The 21,077-nt window shown below is 38.2% G+C and overlaps 1 long non-coding RNA gene across 1 annotated transcript in view; it reads right to left on the minus strand.

Annotated features, from left to right (window-relative positions):
* Positions 1-21,077, minus strand: part of LOC110468636 (uncharacterized) — a 495,198-nt gene that overhangs the window by 384,776 nt on the left and 89,345 nt on the right. The window contains exon 2 of the long non-coding RNA XR_014956117.1: positions 7,954-8,180. This is a non-coding gene — a long non-coding RNA (uncharacterized LOC110468636). The remainder of the gene's footprint in view (positions 1-7,953; positions 8,181-21,077) is intronic.

The raw sequence follows: 21,077 nt of genomic DNA on the forward strand, positions 1-21,077 counted from the left end.
ACACCAGAGCCAAATGTTTTTCAGTAAACAGTAAAAGCCTTATCATTGTAGTGTTATTAACTATGTTAATTTGTCTAGCAAAGCACAGTGCAGCATTCATAACTGCAGAATAACACTAACATTCCTGACAATAAACTGAGTCATTCATCGTATTTGCTTATAGCTATCTTCCCACAAGGACTGAAAACAAGATTTCAGTTAGAAAACTGAAGGTTCCCTCTCAGAACACTGTCATCCTCAACAGACATGACTTCATCAAGGTAGAATTTGTATGTTCACGTACATAATCTATAATTATGTACCTGTTGCAGTAGCAGAAGTGGTGGAGAGGGTCTGTAAAGGAGAGTAACACTTCACAGAAAGCAATTCAGGTATGAGAAATTTAGCTTCATCCCAACTGAACACAGCCTGTACCTCAGCAAATATTTCCTTTCACAAGAAAGAGCACATTTCAGTCAAAGATTTGAAAGCATCACGTCACTGTATAATCTCAGCAACAACAGCCCAGGAAGTAATGGGAAATTCTCAAAGTCTTCCTAATAAATAAGCACATGCTCATCCAAAGTAAATAGAAGGTTCTACTCCCACAGCAAATTCTCAAATTGGTGTGAAGTTTCCGCCTCATATTAATTTAAGGTGGGCCTCAAACTGAGTTGCTTGATGGAGAGAGTAGCTTTGCCTCCACTCTATCCCTGCCACTCCCACGTGATTAGCAGAGGAATCATGTAGTCCTAAGAACAGCAATACCTTTAGCAAAATCTCTGCTACTAGAAATCCAGTCAGAATCAAACTGGATTTTTACCCTTCTTTCACATTGAGTAGTGTATGTTGTTAGCAATATTGGTACAGAAATAACACAGCAGCATTTAACTCATAATACTGAACACTGAAAACTTTTATGTGCAAAAAAAACACACTATGGATTGAGGTTCCTGCAGGGAACTGTACAAACCCTCCTTGATTCCTAATCCTTTTAGTCCTTTTTATTATCCTAGCAGGCTCCCAATAAGAAATCTCAACTGCAAGTAGTTTAGCATCCTTTTACATATTTTTTAGCCTTGCATGGCAAGATCAGTCATTTCACAGAAAAAGGAACATGTTCTCTTCCATCTCTCTCCAGCTGTTATTGATGGATACAGATGGTCTGGCTGTGGCTAAAAGCCTTGTACACTGGCTTTCATGGCCACAACCACTCTGCCTCAGCCCTTGTTACTTGAAAAAGGAACAGAAAATGCAAGGATCAGCCCCTAATGACATAGTATGAGGCTGACACATCTATTTCCCAGATCTTACAGATAGGAGTAACAAGTTCCCAAGGGACTGCAGGAGGACCAGTCAGACAAAGCCCTAGTGAACAGGCACACATACCACACTTAAAACATGAAGCTCTGAAGGTTCTTGTAATATATTGCAATATGCCATTCAGAAAATTTCCAGAGACTGCTATCAAGGCTCTACAGAAAGGCAAATATCAATATATGTACAGATCTAATATGCCTTCCTTACCAATCTGGAGAAAATTACTTTCCTAAAGAACTTGATCATTATTTTAAAAGGAGATAATTTTAAGCAGACTGTTAACATAAGATCCCTGTGACTTCATTCAGAGAATGAAAATTGATAAAACTTTTCACTGTGTGATAGATGGAAAAAAAAAGCCCTTGGGAAGATGAGCAAACAGTTAAGTTCCCCCCATCTATCAGTGGTTCTGAAAGGAACTAAGTTGTAACACTAATTTATTTACCATTAAAATCTAAGTAATTTATATACGTAGAAAAGTGGAGGACTTACTTTAATAATTCAATAAGAAGTTCCATTATTACTTAAGTGTTAGGAACGTGTTGAAATGAATTTTTTTAATTATTCCAGCCAATAATAATAATAAAACAATACTGAGATTGTAGGTGTACTTTTAGCTAATTTATTATTTTTAAATATGCCAGATTTCTCATGAAACTCCATCCGAGTTTTAAGGTCACAACCTAAGCATATCACACCATAAAAGCCTTACTTGTAGAGCCACACCAGTCTCAGCCTGTGCTCCCTCTCCTAAAGGGTTTCTTTTATAGTTACTTCTTTCCACTGTCCTTCCTACAAATCATAACTGTTTTTCATCAACACTTCTCTCTTCTCTCCTCATGTGTTCATCTGTTCTTTGTACCAGTGGTCTTCAACTTTTTCCCTGTATTTCAAACCCCTGCTCCAAAGCAAGCAAGTACTAAAGACTTAGTGAGTCAGAATTAAGGAGTGTCTGATATCACTCTGAGTAAAAGCTAAAATTTAGAATTTAAGAGGTGAAAAAGGCATTAATCTCAATACATAAAACCTGGCGTGAGAAAACTCCCTCTGAGAAACTGTGGACACTCTATACAATGCATAACAATATCTATGAAGAACAAGAGGTAATCTTAAAGCATAATGCTTAAGTCTACCTTTACTGATAACTACTAAGATTCATTCAGAATGAAAACCTAGACAAACAAAATTCATCAGGATAGATAGTTTCCAACTTATAAGACTTGTATTTGATGAGCAGTTTTTGAGCCTCACCAAATTGCAAGTTTCCCATCAGAAAGGGTTAGGCCTATTTACTTATTTAGTAACAGCAGCTGAATGGATGGTGCAATTTCCTGATTCTGACAGCTGGCACACATAAAAAAACCAACAAAACCCATGACAGATCTAATAAAAATCTCAAAAAGTGATACTGCCCCCTTGTACAAAAAGGCTATGAAGGCCAACCCTCCAAAGATGTTGAAAAGACACTGCTCAATCAGATTGAAAGCTGTAAGTATTTAGCAATTCCAAAAGAAAAAAACCAAAACACAAATTACCCAGATCCCACCACATATCATGGTCTAGTAATTAATGTACTTTATTTCTGTATAAATCATCACAAAGAAAGTTGATGCTAAAGCAACTTTTTAATTCTAATTTTCCCAATTTCCCACATGGAAAAACAATTTTCAGTGATCTTAAAATTAGTATTCAGAAGTTACAGGCTGGAGTGTAACTTTTTCTAATTCAGGTCCTGACTTGAGAGCAATGAATGACAGAGAGAATCTTCTACCTGGTAATGAATTCTGTTCACCAGAATTCCCATGTTGATTTTTTCCACCAATTTTCTTTTTATTATTTATTTTTCAGAAAGCACACTCCTGGGAGTAGAGACTGCATTCTTATTTATGTCCACATGAAAAAAAAAAAACAACATTATTCCATTTTAACTGGGGATTTCTATCCTGCTTGGGGACTGAAATGAAGTAACTTCATTTGTATTTGCAAAAGCAGGCAAAGACAGTAAGCTGACCAGTAAATGTAACAGTGCCACTTCAATTTCTAACTTCTGTATGTATATTTCAGGAATAAGGCATGCTGTAATTAAGCCTTTTTTTTATTTTTCTTATTTTACATGAAATCTGGAGCTAGGCTAGACAACACATCATATGAGAAGGGGAGAAAAAAAATTTCATGCCACTGGAATTCTGTCTCAGTGGGGGCCGAGAGCTTGACTGTTCTTTCGTTGTTGCTATGCTGAGTGCTAAGATGGCTGTTAAATATTTTATCAGCCAAGACTAAAACCAAGAAATGTGCTGAAAACAAGAGTTGAATGATCTCTATTTTGAGTCTCACATTGTGTAGATACACAAGCAGGTTTTCTTTCCTTTTTTTTTCCACCCCTGCTTTTTCTATTTTCATTTCTCTCAAATACCTCCCCACAAAGCAGCTACTCTGAGGGTTCTCTTTTCCACAGCAGCAGCTGTGGTACAGTGCACGTTATCAGGGCTGACAGTTAACCGAAGTAAACATAAGGACACAGCAGCATTAGGGTTGTCAGTCTGAAAATAGAATTTCGTTGCAATTCTCTGCGTGAGGTCTCGGAACAGCCGATGGCTGAATTAAGAACAGTGCTTTTGCAGATTTTATGGGGCTGATGCATGTGACTATCCTCCCTCCCTCCGTCACACTAGAGGCTTGGAGGATAGAAAACCATGCAATTATCTGTGCATGTATGTATGCATGCACAGGAAAACATTTCTATTCTCAGGTTCTAGTTTTTCCTTTCTTCTGCCAGCTCTTTTCAGTGACTCCCTAACACCAAATACTCTCTTTTAGCTGTAGTGGATGGGCACAATAACTAAGTAATGTTCCTTTACCAGCTCACAGCCCACTTCCCCTTTCCGTCCTCTGCACACACCAGAAATCCCCTCTTAAAATTCCTATTCTGCAGCAAAGAATGACTTCCAGCTATGAATTTGTCTTTGCTTTCCGCTGTCACCTGCTAATAACAGTGTTTTCACCATCATCTGCAACACTGAGCTCTTCCTGTGGTTTCTCTCTGCCACTGCTAAGAATTTGACAAATAAATCACATTTCTTCGGCCGACCAAATGAGAAAAATACGGGCCCCGCGTTCCGGCCCAGTCTTTGTTTCAGGGCGTTTACATGACAGATGTGCGTCTCCTAGCACACATCAGCGGCACCGGCGAGAGCCGCGGTGCGGCTTTGAGCAGACACAGGGGGGATGGCAGCTGGGACTAGGCTGGAAGCAGCGCGGTGTGACTGCCAGAGCCCGGCTGTGCTGGAAAGGGTCCATCTTTGTTTCATAAGGTGGAGCCATTTCCTTAAGAGTAGATGGCTTTCGATAAGCGCGGGAGGCGAAGGCAGCGAGCGCCGCGCTCGGCTGGGTGGTCCGTGCGTTCGTCGGAAGCCCCGGCCTGGGAAGATGTCTGCGGTGGGGCCATGCTGAGGTTCCCGGGGAAGCAGAAGGCATCGATCGTCTCCAGCGAGCCGCTCCCCCCGCCAGCCGCACCCCGCGCGGCGGCGGCGCAGCTGCGGCCGGCGGAGCGCTGGGAGCGGCCCCCGCCTCCGAGCCCATTAGTCACCAGATGTCACCTTCTGCTGCCAGCGCCTCCGACAGCCCGGCACACAATGTCCCCGGCACGCTGAACGCCTGAGCGGCGGCTCTCGCGGCGAGGGACAGCTCCGTGCTCCCTGAGCCACGTTCACAGTGACACCTACAGCCGGAGGGCACCGCCGCGCCGCCGGGGTGGCTTTTCTTCTCCCGCCGCCCCGCTTGTTTGGGGGTTTTCATTTATTTTAAAGATACACCTCTTCTGAAGATGTAATTGATTTTATTCACCAGAGGAAGTACCAGCTTCTCTATCGATTTCTACATTTGCTGAATTTATTTTGTTTTCTCCTCTGTGTGATACCATAAAATGTTATTAAAAAGGTGGTGTACATCAAACAGAAAATTATTTGTTTTCCCCCAGAAGGACTAATTTTAAAAAACCACCATATTTTAAACATGTCGCTCAATGGCAGGGAAAGAGCTTATTTAGCATCCACAGCCATTACCCGATGCTCGTTAGCAAGTTGTTTATGGGGCTGCAGAGCGCAGGGCAGAGGCGTCTCTGCACCTTCCCTGCATTCACCATTTCCTCTACAGCCTCACCAGCCTCCCCCAGCATTTCAGTGGGAAAGATCAACCATATATTAGAATAAGATTTTCAGATGTATTTTAAACAGTAAACAAATTCCATAAAGAAACATCTATGAAAACTAACAGTGCTATAAAACAAATAACATTAATAAGACTCTGCTGAATTAAGTAGGGTAGTGCGTACCTGGGGTTCTGTTAAGAGGTTTTTTCAATCAAAAACTGATTAGTAATTTGCTCACAGTACAACAGTACTGTCAGGATATTTGAGTAATTGTTCAAGAATTTCTAAGATGAATTCAACAACAAAAAACCCAAACAAAATAGATGTCCATTGAAATCTTTAGGTGCTTCTGATTAGATCAAGCAGAAACAAATTGTGCTATCAACTAACAAGCATACTGAAGATGAAATTTAGAGGACATTTACGGTAAAATCTATCAGAGGTGTGAGATCTACAGAATTTTCAAGCCAATTAAAAATTTAAATTAAGCAAATGTTCTAACAATATATAATACTGCATAAAGCTGATTTTTTTTTCAAATGTGTAAGAAAAAATTTCTTAGATCACATACCTTGACGCTGAAATATACAAGTGCACTTTTTACAGATCTTCTGTAAGGTAATTTCCTCTCCTTTCTTTACATTTTGGGCTTGTGCATCTGATAAAAATTTTCATGTGTATTTATGATCACACAGAAAATAAAGGATATTTGGCCACTGTATTGAATAGGCTAATAATCCACTTCTACACTTTGAACAAAATATAGGGAATTCAGCAAAACATGTATTCTTCAGTAAAACAAAGTAGTATTTTGTATTCAACACAAAAACAGCTCTTAGGATACCTTGTAGTAATGCCATTTATGCTAAATATTAATTTTTGAAAATTCCTTTCTTATATTTCAACTATATGTGTACATAAAAACAAATGCATTTTATCTGTGGGATACTTCACAATGAGGTCTAAATAGTAGGTTTTAGATTTGGATATCCTGCAAGATTCCTGGACCTTCTGCATCTATTGCTGCAGCTAAGGTCAAATACCTTGTGGCACCAAGGCACAGAACCCTATTTCCCGTGTTTCACTTTAAAAATGGGACTGTTCTTATTCATTTCCTTTAACTCTCCTACTTCATAATCTGATTTGCATGTAGCAGGGGCTTTAATTATAGAATATTTGTTTTCTTTTGTGGGGGAGAAGGCTTAACATCCACACCATCACAGAAATGAACTGGTAAAATCCAATTTATACATAACCTGTTCTAACACAGGTGAAAGAGTATTCAGGTTAGCGGGTTCAGGAGGTTCTTGATGTTTGTTTCCTATGCATGTTTATCCCATACCAGAGCAACACTGGGGCATCTTTTTTCTGTGCTCAGCCTGAGGCTGGATACTATTAAATGTGGTCTGCAGAGAAACACCTGAAGTTACTGGAATCTGTCTGAAATATACCTTAGTATTTTCAAAATTCCCAGAAGTTCAAGATTTGTTTCTAAAAACAACTATTAGCACAAGTGTCTATGAACACAGATCCTTAACCACCACCTACTGGTGCAGGGCACACACACAACCAACATATTTAATACAATGTTGAACGCCAAAGTTATTAATTCAAACAGTCCAAAGTATTAAGAAAATACTTTCAAACCATTAAGAACTGCCATTTGTAAGACTTTGGAATCTGCAAGTGCTTCATGTAAAAAGCTGTTATGCTTCTATTATCAACATGCCTCAGGACTTAATAAAGCAGGCATTTCAAAACACAGCATGCTGAAATGTGGCATTTTCATTTAAGCGCTTACATGTTACTGAACAGAGGGCAATGTAAGGAATGTAAGGAAGAAAAAGAGAAAAATCTAGCAGGAAGGTCATTTTCAAAATTAAGAATCTGTATTGTTGATGTTGCTGGTCAAAAGGTGCCCCAAACCATGTAAAATTGATTTTGTTTTTTAGTACTAATGATCAAAATCTAGGGCACAGGCTCTGAATTAATGATCAGTTGGGTGGAGCTGATTGTATTAACCTCAGGTGCTCATTAATCCCTACAACTACTCCCATCAAGGTCATTAATGCTATTAAAAGCTAAATATTTACCATACAATTATGGGGTTTTGCCTTATGAAAGACTTTCAGCAGAAACTCATTGATTTTAGTTGTGTAGGTGCACTTTCAGGGGTCCCAGTAATGCGTCTACAACTTGAAAGAACTCACAAAAATCGTTGCCACGTTTTCTTACCTTGTTGTGATACTAATTAATTTTAGGGATTGGGTCCTGGTATATCTAAATATAGACCAATTGTGCACTTGTAGTCAGTACTTGTTATTTACACCGACATGCACAGGTAGCAGAGCTGGCAAGGACTCAAAGCCATTCTCAGCTGAGAGGCAGGACTTAAATCCCTTTCCAGCTGAGACAGGCCAGTGCACAAATATTTTTTTCTTTGACTTTTATCTCAAGGAGGTGGCAGGCTGTGGTTTCGGCTTGTAATGAGCACCTTTTGCACCCACCTCCTCAGAAGAGAGGTGATCAGCCTGCAGTGGGAACAGCAGTCTCATTTGAAAAGCAGTAAGTAGGTGGTGGTCAGCAGAGGTTTTTGGAGTTTCTCAGCTGTGCTTGTGACGCGTGGCCGCCGTGCTCTGCGCTAACACAAAGCCCGTGGCAGTGGGTCTGCGGCCTCACTGCGGCTCCCGAGGTCAGCGCTGGAGCTCGCACCGGGCCCAGCTGACAGCGAGGCCTGCGGAACGCAGTAAGTGTTTATTAATTTATAAACCCATCCTTCCCTGAACACTTAGGCACTTATTACTAGACTGAGTGGCATAGTCCTTATATCAGAAAACATAACAGATTCAATATTTAAAGTAAAAACATGAATTAGTTTTGATTTATGCCATAATATAATTTCACCTAATGTTTCTTTTTGCAGCTTTCTTGCTCATTGTCATAAATTGAAATATAACCAAATTATCCATTTTGGATAGTATAGCATTGTTTTAGCAGCAAAAGGGCACAGGCTGGCTATGATTTAATTAACTGTTACTCTCATCCCTAAGATCTGTCTACTCTCTATGGTAGGTCTGAAACTCATAAGGGTTTCCCACATCATGATTTTTACTTTTGTCTTTTGAAAGAGAAACAAGCATATATTTACCTTCTCAGAAAATTAAACAAAGCCTGTAGGAAGCGAGCCTGAAATCTACCTCCTTATTATCCATTCCAGTTCCCTGTCAGCAGCACCATATAATGTAAACTCCTTGGTAATTTCTTGCCCTTGCTACTTTAATTAAAAGGCTACTTTGAAGCCTGGCTCTTTCCATGGCAAGGATCCTTCTTCTATTTCCAACCTAAAATGTATTCATGACTGACTACTTTATAACCATTTGTTCCTGTCCCTGTCCTTTACATTAAGTAGCTCATCTCTTTTTCCCTCTGTTTAAACTACCTCCACTTTGTATGATGTCCAGTCAGCTTCATTGTCCAAAGTTAAATGAGCAATTTCTTTTCAGCCTCTTCTCACAAAGGCTTTTCATTAAGCTCATAGTAATTCTGTGTACCTGTTACAGTTAGAGTTCATCTTTCTGGAACATGGATGAGCAAACTTGTACCCTGTGAAGTCTGCTATTATGTTGCACTAGTGAACTAACATTATTCAGTGTCAAGTGGATATACTTGATTTCTCAAACTCTAGGACTGTGTTTCTGCCCTCCTCCAGCTGTCTCTCTCTTTGATTGACTGACCAACGTGCAAGCTTTGCTCTAACCCTGTCATTTCCAGCTCATGGTCTCAGCAATAGTAAAATCTCTATAAGCAGAAAATAAAGAGGAGAAAGTTACTTTAAAAATCTCTGTGATTAGTCTTCCACTGTGTTGAAACCAGTAACTGGCAAAAAACCTCAAATTCCAATTAAAAAACCCAAAGCAAATGCCATCTTAACAGTCAAATTCTTGATGCATTAATTATCTAAAACTCATTTTTCCACACATACATAATAGCAAATTAATCTATATATCTGTAATTTTAGTAATAGAATGCCAATAGTCTGAGGTTTAGGAGGGTTTCTTTTCAAACCAACCTGGATGCTTCAGTATCTGGGAAAAAAAAAACCAAACAAAAACAACCCACCACAAACAACAAAACACCAAACTGATCTCTTGATTCTGTAAGCCACAATATTTTCTTTTATATTGAAGTAATGAAAAAGACTTGGCCATTTCACTGCATAAAACGACACTAAGAGTCCTTAATTAGGAGAACCTAATTTTCTCAAAGTCTGTTCCTGGCAAAATTACAGCTTTGAAAGAGAAGTTTTTTGTCTATGTATTTGCATCATTTTGGTTTCTCACTGCTTAAGGCCAGTTTAGCTGCACTGTCAGAGACAGCAGATTTGCCTGCTAGGGTCAAAAGTAGATTTGCAGTGTTATATAGAGTCTTGAGTTTGGCTACATCAAACCTTCAATCAATTCAACTTTGTTTTCTGTACACAAACCATTTGTATCACTAAAACTAACAATGGGAAATGAAACCACCATAAATTGTCACGTGCCACCCTTTGTAGGCATGTGGGGCGCAGGAAGATTTTTGGGGGAAAAGCAAGTTTGTTTGGTCCTTTGTAAACTAAATGAAGCCTCACACAGAGAAGCAATTTTATAGTAGCAGAAAAACTGTCAAAGGTTTCTTTCATCTTAGAGCAATGAATGAGAAAAGCAGCAATTTGTACCCACAACTAGCATCTGTCAGTCACCATTGATTTCCTGTACTCCTCAGGTAGCACCACTGTAGCCAGCCTGAGACTGCATGGTAACAACCTGACCCCTTCGTGTCAAATACACAATTTAGCTGGTAGGCTGCTCTCAAGTTTTCAGCCAAATGAAACTTCTCACTATATCTTTGTACTCATCCTGTTCACATTTGGCTAATTCAAACACAAGGAAATGCAGCTGAGATTTTCAAAGGATAAAGAAATTGTTTAAAACTATAGTTGAGAATATTAAACCTGTCTGCATGTACAGGCATTTCATTAAAAATAAAATCTCTGAGAAAAAACAACTCTACTTTTCCTTTCTTCAGAGATTCACAAACATCTCAGTAATAACATCAGTGTTCTATTTAGTAGTGATGTAATTGGGAAGCAATTGTTAATATTTCACACATGCTGCAGAACATCAAGTCCTTCTTTATAAACAAATTAAGGATAAGCAAAGTGACTAAACAGAAAAATACAAACATTCATTCTCATTAGGAACTGTAAACAAGGTTTGAACATGAATGTGATGTCTGCTATGAGAACTCCTCCTGTCTAGAGACAAGACTGCAAAAGAATTCCTCTCTGACAACTATTCAGGAATATAATGTGCAGAGTACTGTCTTGTTAAAAAACCTCCTAATATCAAGTTGGTGCTGCTGTAACATCAAAACAATTCTGTCATTTTTCCACAACTAAGGACTTGAAAATGAGGAGAAAATCAAACTGAATAATAACAACAATCTTTTCTAACCAAAGACACTCAGCAATGCACATATTTATAGTAATCACCCTTATAGGTATAAACACAACCTTTTACAAAATTCTAGTGAAAAAATATCATTTGAATATTCACTTATTTCCCTGAAAACCAATACCCTTCCTTCCAGTACCCCTTTTGTCAGAGATAGCACAAACTATTTCGTGCATGAGGTAAGATACAGGCCAGGATGAAGAAGCACAGAGCTTATGGAAGTATAGTTTGAATAACAGAGTAATTGTCTGCAACACTGTAGACTGATTGGCTGCTGTTCCCAGCACTTCACCCATTCACACATTATGGTAACAGGTAACATTTAACTCTTCATGTTCTTTCGTTAGTCTTACATCAGGTTACAGACACCACCACTGGTTTGTAGGAACCCTCAGATATAAAGAAGAAAGCAAATGTCTTCAATACCTTATCAGTGAACTGAGCTAGACAAGCAGGTCAGAAAGAAACATTCAGCACAATAAGGCTATACAGATCTCTTGAATATCTATACCAGAACAAGTGAAACTGGAAAGAAAAAATCTATTTAGATACTGTGAACACAGAACAACATGAGCAGAATATCTGGCAGATAATACAAGGTATCCCTATGTAATTGAGTCACTCACTGCCAAAAAAAAAAAAAAAAAAAAAAAAAAAGAATGTAGGAATTTGAATCCTTCTCTGCCATGACAGCATCTCTTATCTGTGGGCATTCCACTGCAATTTCAGCAGCTGCCCCCCAAGGATGAGCAAAGTCTAGCAGCTTTCAGGAGGAGCTACAACACAAAGCACAAGCAGGAAAAAGATTTTCACTTTAAATACCCTGTTCCCTGAGGCACTCCTGAGAGGACAACTACATTTATGATATTGTAGCCCTCTCTGCGCTCCCCAGTTACATCCTATTCCCACTGGAAATTTAATCACTATTTTATGAAGTACAGGATAAGCCACAGAGCATCTCATATCTATGTCATCTAAGAACCAGCCCTGTAGACAAGTTTTCAAACAAAATGCTTTATGTCCTTGTCAGCAAGAGCCTTATCATTCCAGTAACACCTTACTTCATACATTCCTCCAACAGTGAGATTTCAGGTACTGGTGTGGTACAAACAGCTTCATTCACTGTGGGAACTCAAAATGTCTCTCAGACATTTTTAGAGGTTCCAGGCCTTGGTCAGAAGCATTCTAGACCCTGGCAGACAGCTGAAAAACAACTGTGATTTTGAGTTTGAGCCATGGAATGAATTACCAACTTTGGAGGTGGAACAAGCAATCACAAAAGGTTAGATAGTATAGTATAAGTAGTCACAAAGTAGAGGGGAAATTTTTTTAGTATTGTACAGGGGGGTTTTAGTGCATGTACAGGGGGGTTTTTACTTTGTACATGGGGGTCAGAAGTTCTAAGATGGAGGAAAGTGGGCTGAACCCATCCTTCTTCCTTCTTCTTCCTTACCTCCATGTTCTTGGTGATGTTGGCACTCACAGATTGGTTTAGAGTAGAAAAACACTTGGCAACGTAGGTAGTAGGTATTGGGGAATAATTGTAAACATGTTATACGTAATATATCTTATAAAAGATAGCAGCAACCCTGGGCGGGGAGAGAGACGAAGAAGACAGCAGATAGAGAGGATGTCAGGGTGTGTGTGTGCCTCTACCCAGGCCACTGATCAAATAGCTGCAGTCCAAGAACATAATCTGTTAGATAACTAGCAATAAACTGCCTTGAGACCGAACAGCTAAGCCTGCGGAGTTTTTCTTTGGAAGCACGGGTTGGAGGAGGAATTTCACCACCACATGTGGCCCCAAAACAAGGCTGGGGTTCCCACAATTCACCTTCAATAAAGGCTCAGTATAATCAAATCCTAGACTGGCTGAGGTTGGAGAGAAACCTTTGAGTGTTGTGTAGTCCAAGCATGCCACGACCTCAGTCAACAACTGTTTTGCAATGACAGCAGCCAGCTTCCTCACCAACTGGGGCTGTATCCCATCAAGTCCCATGGATTTATGGACATCCAGCTAATTTAAAAGTCCCATAGTATGCTCCTCTTTCATTCTAGGGAAAGGCTACCTTCCTCCAGACTTGGAGTGGTTTTAAAGACCTTTGTCCTGAACATTAGCCTTGCCAGTAAAGACTGAAGCAAAGAGAACACGGAGTACCACTTCTTTTGCATCCCCTTTGGTGCAACAGACATGCTCTGGTCCAATCCCTTTCTCTTGAAACATTTTCTTCACAATGACAGTTCAATCCATGGAAAGCAGTCAAGCCATTCAGTAAGGCCTGGAGGAATTTGTGTAGGACAAGACAAGCTTACGTCTATACTTTGAAATGAAGCTCACTACAGATCACTTTTCTGTTACATCACTTTCCATTGCAGCATATTTTCACACTCCCTGCTCAGGTCTTTTCAGCTGCTTTGTCCCGACTTCTCAGTGGAGTATCCCTGACCTGGCCTTCCAGTGATTTCCCAAGCCTACAGGATATTTTCAGTAAATAATGACTATAGCAATGCAAAAAGAAAACTGTAGCGAGAATAAACATGCTCAAATTACCAGCCAGTCTTGACCAGACAAAGAGGGCCTGTGTTTGAAATGGAGCAGTTTCTCTGATCCTTCTCCCTACCAAAAAGCTATACCTCTTCAACATAAGGGGCCCTAAAATTTCCATTGCTCTGAAACTTCCCAGCCACTTGACTGTCACATTTTGGCCATGTGGATTTTCTCTTTTGTGAATCCAAAGCTAGTGATCTGTGCCTGCCAGGTTGCTTAAGAGACTATAATCTGTTTGGGCTTCTGATTGTTATGTAGCTATGACAAAAAATGCACAGATACACATGTATAAGCACACACATACATTCTAAATATCAGAATCACATTCCCTGCATCCCAGCTGATCAATTTACTCATCAAGAGCATTTGGTATTGCATATAGGCCATCTAAGTATAGAAGTTTTGCATAGAATGGTGCACTACAGCAGTTTTTACACTGTCTCCTATCTTAATGCAATCTCTTATCCTTTTCTGTCATAACCTATGGGCTGAATGTGCTCTGCAGGAAAGAAATTTTTTTTCACTATATATCTTTGTAGAACCTTTAGTAAATCCAACTCCCAAAGTTGGTATTGCCTAAAGCACTTTTCTAGAAATAAAATACTATGTTTCAAACAAAAAAGACAATGACAGAGAAAAAATAATCAGTCTTAGGTCCCAAAAAAATTTTTTTTTTCAAATTATGCCAGAATTCTCTACCTGTTCTTTATGTGAAGTCTTTTGACATCCTGATATTTCAGCCTCCAATAAATCTTTGCTTTTGTTGTTTATCTTCCACAAGATTTTTCTGAGCTTATCTATCCACAAGATAAATAAACTCAAACTATGGAAGACTATCCATTTCAGTTCCTTTTATTACCAGAATTAGTCTTAACAAGGCCTGCGCTTAGCATATAATTCTCCTTGATTACAGTATCACAGGTACAGAGAGCAAACTGCATATTCCAGGTCACAGAACCCACCAGTACTTTGAGCAGTTCATCTGTGTGTATATATTCATGTTGCTTTATTACAACACGGTTTTAAATCATAGTTTTCAAATTAAATCCTTATTTTCACTCCAAGTAATGACCACTAAACCCATAAACCATTTTACAGAACACAGTCCCTTTACAGAACAGTCCTTTTTCCTCAAAATTTTAAACTAATTTCCCACTTGAAATTTCACATGTGAAGAATTTTATTAGTTTAAAAAATGTTTCACACATGAGTTCATTCATTATCTGAGGTCACACAAGTCAGTCTCAATACATAACTTTCCCTTTTGGATTTGAAATTGACCTAATTTTATGAAATTCACAAATCAGATTGTTACACTGAATTGATCCTTTTCACTTATGTTATTTTATATGTCATCCTCCCATACTTTTCTTCTACCCTTTCTTGTCATCTCATCCTAAATCATGCCAGAAATATCTTTGCCTTACACAAAATAGGTTCTATTTTATCTCTGCATTTAAAATTATTTCTAAGGAAAGGGGAAGCAAATCTTGAATAAAGCACGTATTAATGCTGCAGTGCAGCTAAGTCATGTATTGCATGCTGCTAGTTTTCTGTAAGGCATCAGACATTAAAGTTCCACTTTTGCTTGGATTCTGTGGTTTGAGATAATCTATTTCTGCAAGGAAACACGTTGGCAGTGTCAGGTGAGGGTCTTTATGGTCTAACTGAAATAACAATCAAGCAAGGCTTAACAGAAAAGCCAAGTATTGACCACAAGACAAAGGAGAGAAATAGCAGCTTGTAAGGGCTGACAGGAAGCCTAGCTTCCCTTACCACTTAGTTGGTGTATGAAAAGGTCAGAACTGTACTACAGAATTGTTCCAAGCCTTTCAGACAAAATAAATTAAAAAATGAAATAAACTAACCTGGTTTTCCCCTCTTCAAGCATTTCAGCTCATCTGTGCTAGTAGATGAAAAATTTACTTGCATTTCTACTAAGAGACTGTTATACCTAAAAGGTCCCTGACAGGGCCACCCATTATGGGTTTCCCTTCTGTGGTTGACAACAAGAGAGGGCACAAACAAACTAATGGAACAAATCCTAATGTAACTTCTCTCCAAACAGGTTCTTTGTTCTGGTTAACTTAAGCATCACCCGGGACCATAACATGGCATAAGGCCCTTCATTTTCCTCTGTGGTGGGATTGCCCCACCTATTCTAAGTAACTCTCAGACTAGGTCATATTTGTCTGTGGCTAAAAAATTGCATCTTGTTATGCCCTCATAACTGTTAATAAAATCCCATCTATTAACTAAGGATTATTCTCTGCAGGAAAACAATTTCCTGTGTTCCCTCCAAGTTATGTTATCCAGCTCAAGTATAGTCAATTAAAACAAGTTATTTGTATAAATGGGGCAGATACTGCTCAACAGTGTGCAGTCTCTGTAAGCAAGGGAACCATACACTTGCCTGCAAGAGTTATGGAAAAGAGTAAAGAATTAATACAAAAATGTCTTCTAAAACTCAGGAAAAAATACTTTAATAGAGGTATTCCCTCTTTTAGGTTTTGGTTTGTTTGAGGCAAGGGTTGTACTTTAAATGCAGTCCACCCCCTTTCAGATTTTTTCTATATCCAATTAGCTCTTGTTTAAATGTGTCTCAGTCTACTAAGAAATAAATTAGATATGTATACATAGATTAGTTACAGCAGACATCTATTATATAATTTGCTTTTTTGTGTGGCAAAATTGCATCTATTCCATTTGATGCAGGATTTCTTTGTTTCACAATCCAGAGGCAGCAACCATTAGCCAGATACAGAATACACATATCAATGCAAGTCCATTAGCCATCATTCCCTTACAGAGAGGGACTGTGTTTACCCGAGCTTTTGTAGTCCTCATGACATTTCTCCAGGTTTTTTACAACCATTATTTTAAAAGTTACCTACTAGTAAAGTCAGCTTTTATAGTTCACTGTTCCAGATCTCTCGGAGCTAAACAGTTCTCTGACAGACCTGGTTACTAATTCCACTAGTTACAAATAGCTGTGAAAAAGAGTGTCTTTCAAAACTGGGCTGTCTTTGGAGAAACCAACCATCTAATTACACAAGTGCAGAAAGGAATCATTATCAGGAAGAACCTCAGTTCACCATAAAATGCATACTTAGCTGATTCCTTTCCATGGCTATCACAAGTTTTTGCATAAAATGCCTTGGTTTTTTAAAGGTCAGGTAGCACATAGAGGAAAAATTGTCTCCTATTACTACTGTTAAGTGGAGGATCTTTTGTGAAGAGAAAGGCATTTAACTTAAGGTTGGGCTGCTGTCCCTAGTCATGTTCTTCTATGTTCCAAAGAAAGAATGAAATAAAACCTTATGACTTTTACATCTCTCAAAGACCTTTAATTTATTAAAAAAAAAAAAACCAACTTATGTATTTTAGACACACTCAATGTTTTTTTTAAGTTTTGTTTTCATATTTGAATTAAAATAATTTCAAGAAACATTCTTGCATGAAACATGAAATTGCACTCTACTTAAAAGTAAATTTAGATGCCTTTATAGAAGATACTATAACTTTTCAGCTACTTGAAATTCATAGAACTTCACTAATTCAATCAAACTGCTAAAACTGATGGAGTAAGATCAAAATTTCAAAATCAATTTCTACTTCTCCTCTGTTAAATTTCACACATGAGGAAAGTTTTCCACTTTGGGCATTGGGAATATAATTCTAATAATTTACATAATTCATAAGCAACAAGGGATGGTCTTATAAAAACACATGCACTAAAGTAATTATGTTTAAGTTCAGAGATATTAGATTTTTACATTTGGATCTTTCAAACAGCAGAGGTTTATATTTTCCTAGGCACATCAAACCAGAAAGAAGTATACACAGTGTAATTACTACCCCACCCAGAGATTCTCTGCTACTGCTACACAGTACTACTCAAAGTACTCAAATGCACAGCACAACAAGCACAACACATACTTAGATCAGTTTTATATAGCTTCTTCACAAAAATTTTCCCTGCAGAATTCCTTATCACAGCAGCTTGTTTCCTGCTAATCAAAGGTGCACGGGTGGTTCCACCAGGCACAAGCCCATGCTCAGCCTGGGGAGTCAGCCACAGCTAAAGGACAGTGCTCCCCTCCCATCATATGGCAAAGGCTTTCAGTGTAGAGAAGGAAATGCTGTGAAACTGCCATTTTTGCTTTTGTCAACCTTCCAAAAAAGGACTTGTCAATATGAAAATGATGTACCTTACTGACTAAAGTGTTTCCTTCAAAACCCTTCCCATACCAGCTTGCTCTAAAACCATCTCTGATCACACTACCCAAACACTGATACAATTTTTGCCTCATCCAGTATCTTTTTTTGACCGACTTAGATCTAGAATAACCAACTAAAAGTTTGTTTCTTTACTCATTTTAGTGTTTATGCTGTACAATGCCCAAAACTGAGTAAGCAAACATTAATGGATCTTTTCCTTGCTGTTTGTAGAGAATGAAAACTACATTAATTTCTACTGGAATCTCTCAATCACAAGCTACTTGGAAACCCTTGCTCTTTTCACCCAATTTTGCCATTATAAAGTTAGTTAGTTAGTATGTATGCCATTATAAAGTTAGTTGAAAATAAATATTTGACTGTTGAAAGTAGTGCCCATTTTGCAGGCTTCCTGCATGCACTGACATGGAGTGTTTGAAACTGTATCCCAGGGCTGCATTAATTATGCATTACAACAGCTGCCACGGATCCAGCAGTGCCAGCTCTTTAGGGTAGGTAGGCTTTGCTATTTGAGTCATGAATACAGGAGTGACACACTGACAGCACTGTGCCTCCCATCCAGGCTGAGTACAGTCATTAGCTATGATTCCAGTGCTGCTGCAGGATGCTCTTAAATCTGGATTTAGTCATGTTAGCCCTTCCTCAATGTCAAGGGCTTTGCATTATGTTTCATCTTAAATTTTATCAGAAAATTGGAATGCTCCTACTTCTACACCTGGGAATTTCCAGGGATGCTACTCAGAAAAACAATATCAGATGACAAAATCCTGTCCTTGAAGCACCTTGGATACTGTGAAATGTAGCAGTAGTAACTGTACAGAAAAGCCTGGTGATAAAGCTGCTTGTGTAGAACACAAAGATGAAAGAAAGACAGGAAAAACCTGGCAGACCAATAGAATTGTGTAACAGAATCTTACCTAAGTGGAAAATGCTTCTGGTTTAACCAAAGATAAAAATATTTTGAATAAGATAGAGGGAACAGAACATGAATGCTAAATGCATTGTCCTGCAGGCAAAGCAGCTACTTTTAATGTACTGAATGCAAAATGCTTGAGGTGAAATACATCTTGGAGACCATCAACTACATTTATTATATTTGTCTTTCCTTATGCTTCAGTATTTCTGCAAAGTCCTGTGATCTACAGCGAGAACAATCTAGTTAGAGGCCCTTGTACATACAAACCAGAATATAAAGATCTAAAAGTAAATTTCTGGAGTTCCAAAACACTTTCTTTTTGTAATTCACATTAAATTTGTATGTCATACACATTAAAAAGGACAGGTTTTGGAGGAGAAAGAGAAAAATATCAAGAATAAGCCTGTAAAAATGCAAAAGAAATTTCATTTTTCTGCTGTCTAGTCCCTGTAATCCACACAACATTCTATTCTCAGCTACTATTGTTTGCAGTGCTTTTCTTATTCAGGAACCCCTTTCCAGAGTGGACACTCACACCTAAGTGTGATAGCATCACACCCACAGTATTGCTTTCAAGAGAGGAGGGGAATGTTCAATTCTCTAGTTTTCATTTCCATTTCCTTTTCTAGAATAGCTGCTCATATCCAAGTTGGAAGCATTTTCTTGCAAGAAATGTAAGCATTTAAATGAAAGATTTGCTGACTCTTTACTGCAGGAAGGTATCAGACAAAAAAGGAAGGTAAAATACAAGTTACTCTAAAATTACATTGTATTTACCTATAACTTGTATGCACGCAGTTGATCTGTACTTCTCTTTCTGTCAAGTAAAGCACCCTGTTCTCCCACCAGCACCTGTCTCATGGAGACATCTTCTCAGCTCTATCATCATGTGCTTCTTGACCCAAGACATATGTGCTTAGGCAAGCTTACAAATAGCTGGGAGTAGTGACCTCCTCATTTCTCTTTACTGATTTAGTTTACAACTTTAATTTTTGAGCAGGAATATCTAAGAACCAGGAGCTGTACAGGATTTTCTTTCATAATAAAAAATATTTAGGTCCTAATAAAAAAAAAAAACACATAAGGATGTATGTAACTTTAATTTTATTGACTTCAATGGGGTTACATGGAACTATTGTGCTGGATTTGAGTATCCATGGACTAAATTTATAGATAGCCAGCACTGTTGAACTGATGTAATTACTGTATTTTAATTACTACAATAAACATTTCAGCATTTAAATATTCAGGCTAGAAATTGCCAGTACAATAGTTTTTGCTGAGCTACTCAAGAGAAACAATAAGCCTGCAACAGATTTTTCTGATAGCAGATGAGCAGAACTGAGTTGACAACTGTTTACCATGCATTTGGAATCTGAAATACACAGAGATCACTACACACATCTTCTCCCAAGATGCTTAAAAGGAAAGTGAGACTGATTTTGAAAGAAAATACGTCCCTATACCAAGCATAGCCCTCCCCCAATAGTTTAGAAACAGTCTCTCTTGGTATTTTTACATTTAGAAATTCTCAATGAGCTAACAACATTTCTAGAGGAAAGGAAACATATATATTAGGAAAATTTTAGAAAACAAAGGATGTACCTAGCAAAAAAGGATCTTCTAAATATTTACAAGTTTTGCTTTTCAAAAGAGTATTTTTGGTGAAAAAAGGTAGGTTAATTAAAACTATGAATCAATTCATACAGACAAAGGAATGGAATAGAATAAAAAAAAAAAACAGTCTCTTTGGATTCAATAGATGCCTGGATATTTACAGCAGATATAATTTTACACAGGACCACACAACAAGCAAATTCCTCCCTAAAATCTTCAGCTGAAACCACTCCAGACCTGGAGGCACTGTTGAATGAAAATGGAGTGCTGTTACCAGCCTCCTATTTCAGATGACCCAAAAGTACAGCAACTGAAAACCCACAGATTTTTCGCAAAATGAAGCATTATTAATTATTAATGCATACTCTGGGAATTGCTTCCATTCATATTATTTGATTGTTTTTCATGCTTCACTCACTATCCCTCCCAGACTTATGTTCAGAAATAAGCTTATATTCTGCTCATTAATTTAAGGTCTGAATGAAATTTCAGAAAGATAATAGAATGTTTTTTCTCCTCCCTACAATGAGATAAATTAGTTTGAAAAGTCCCAGAAAAGGTAGCTATAGAGAATCCTGTTCAAGTCACTACTGTAATTTTTGCACCGGTAATACCATGTAATGTTCAGCAGTGACTAGACTGTGTTTTGGTCCAGGAAAGTACTGGATATCAAGCATTTTAAATGTTGAACTAGTTGAATACATATTAACAGTACTTTTTAGATTTGTTACTGATACATTATGACAATTTTTTGTAACAGAAATCTTAAAATACTTCCAACTGTAAATATTGTTGGAAATACTGCAGGCACTGCTTTTG

Source organism: Lonchura striata, chromosome 6, assembly GCF_050655825.1.
Source record: "Lonchura striata isolate lonStrDom1 chromosome 6, ASM5065582v1, whole genome shotgun sequence".
Classification (NCBI taxonomy): Eukaryota; Metazoa; Chordata; class Aves; order Passeriformes; family Estrildidae; genus Lonchura; species Lonchura striata.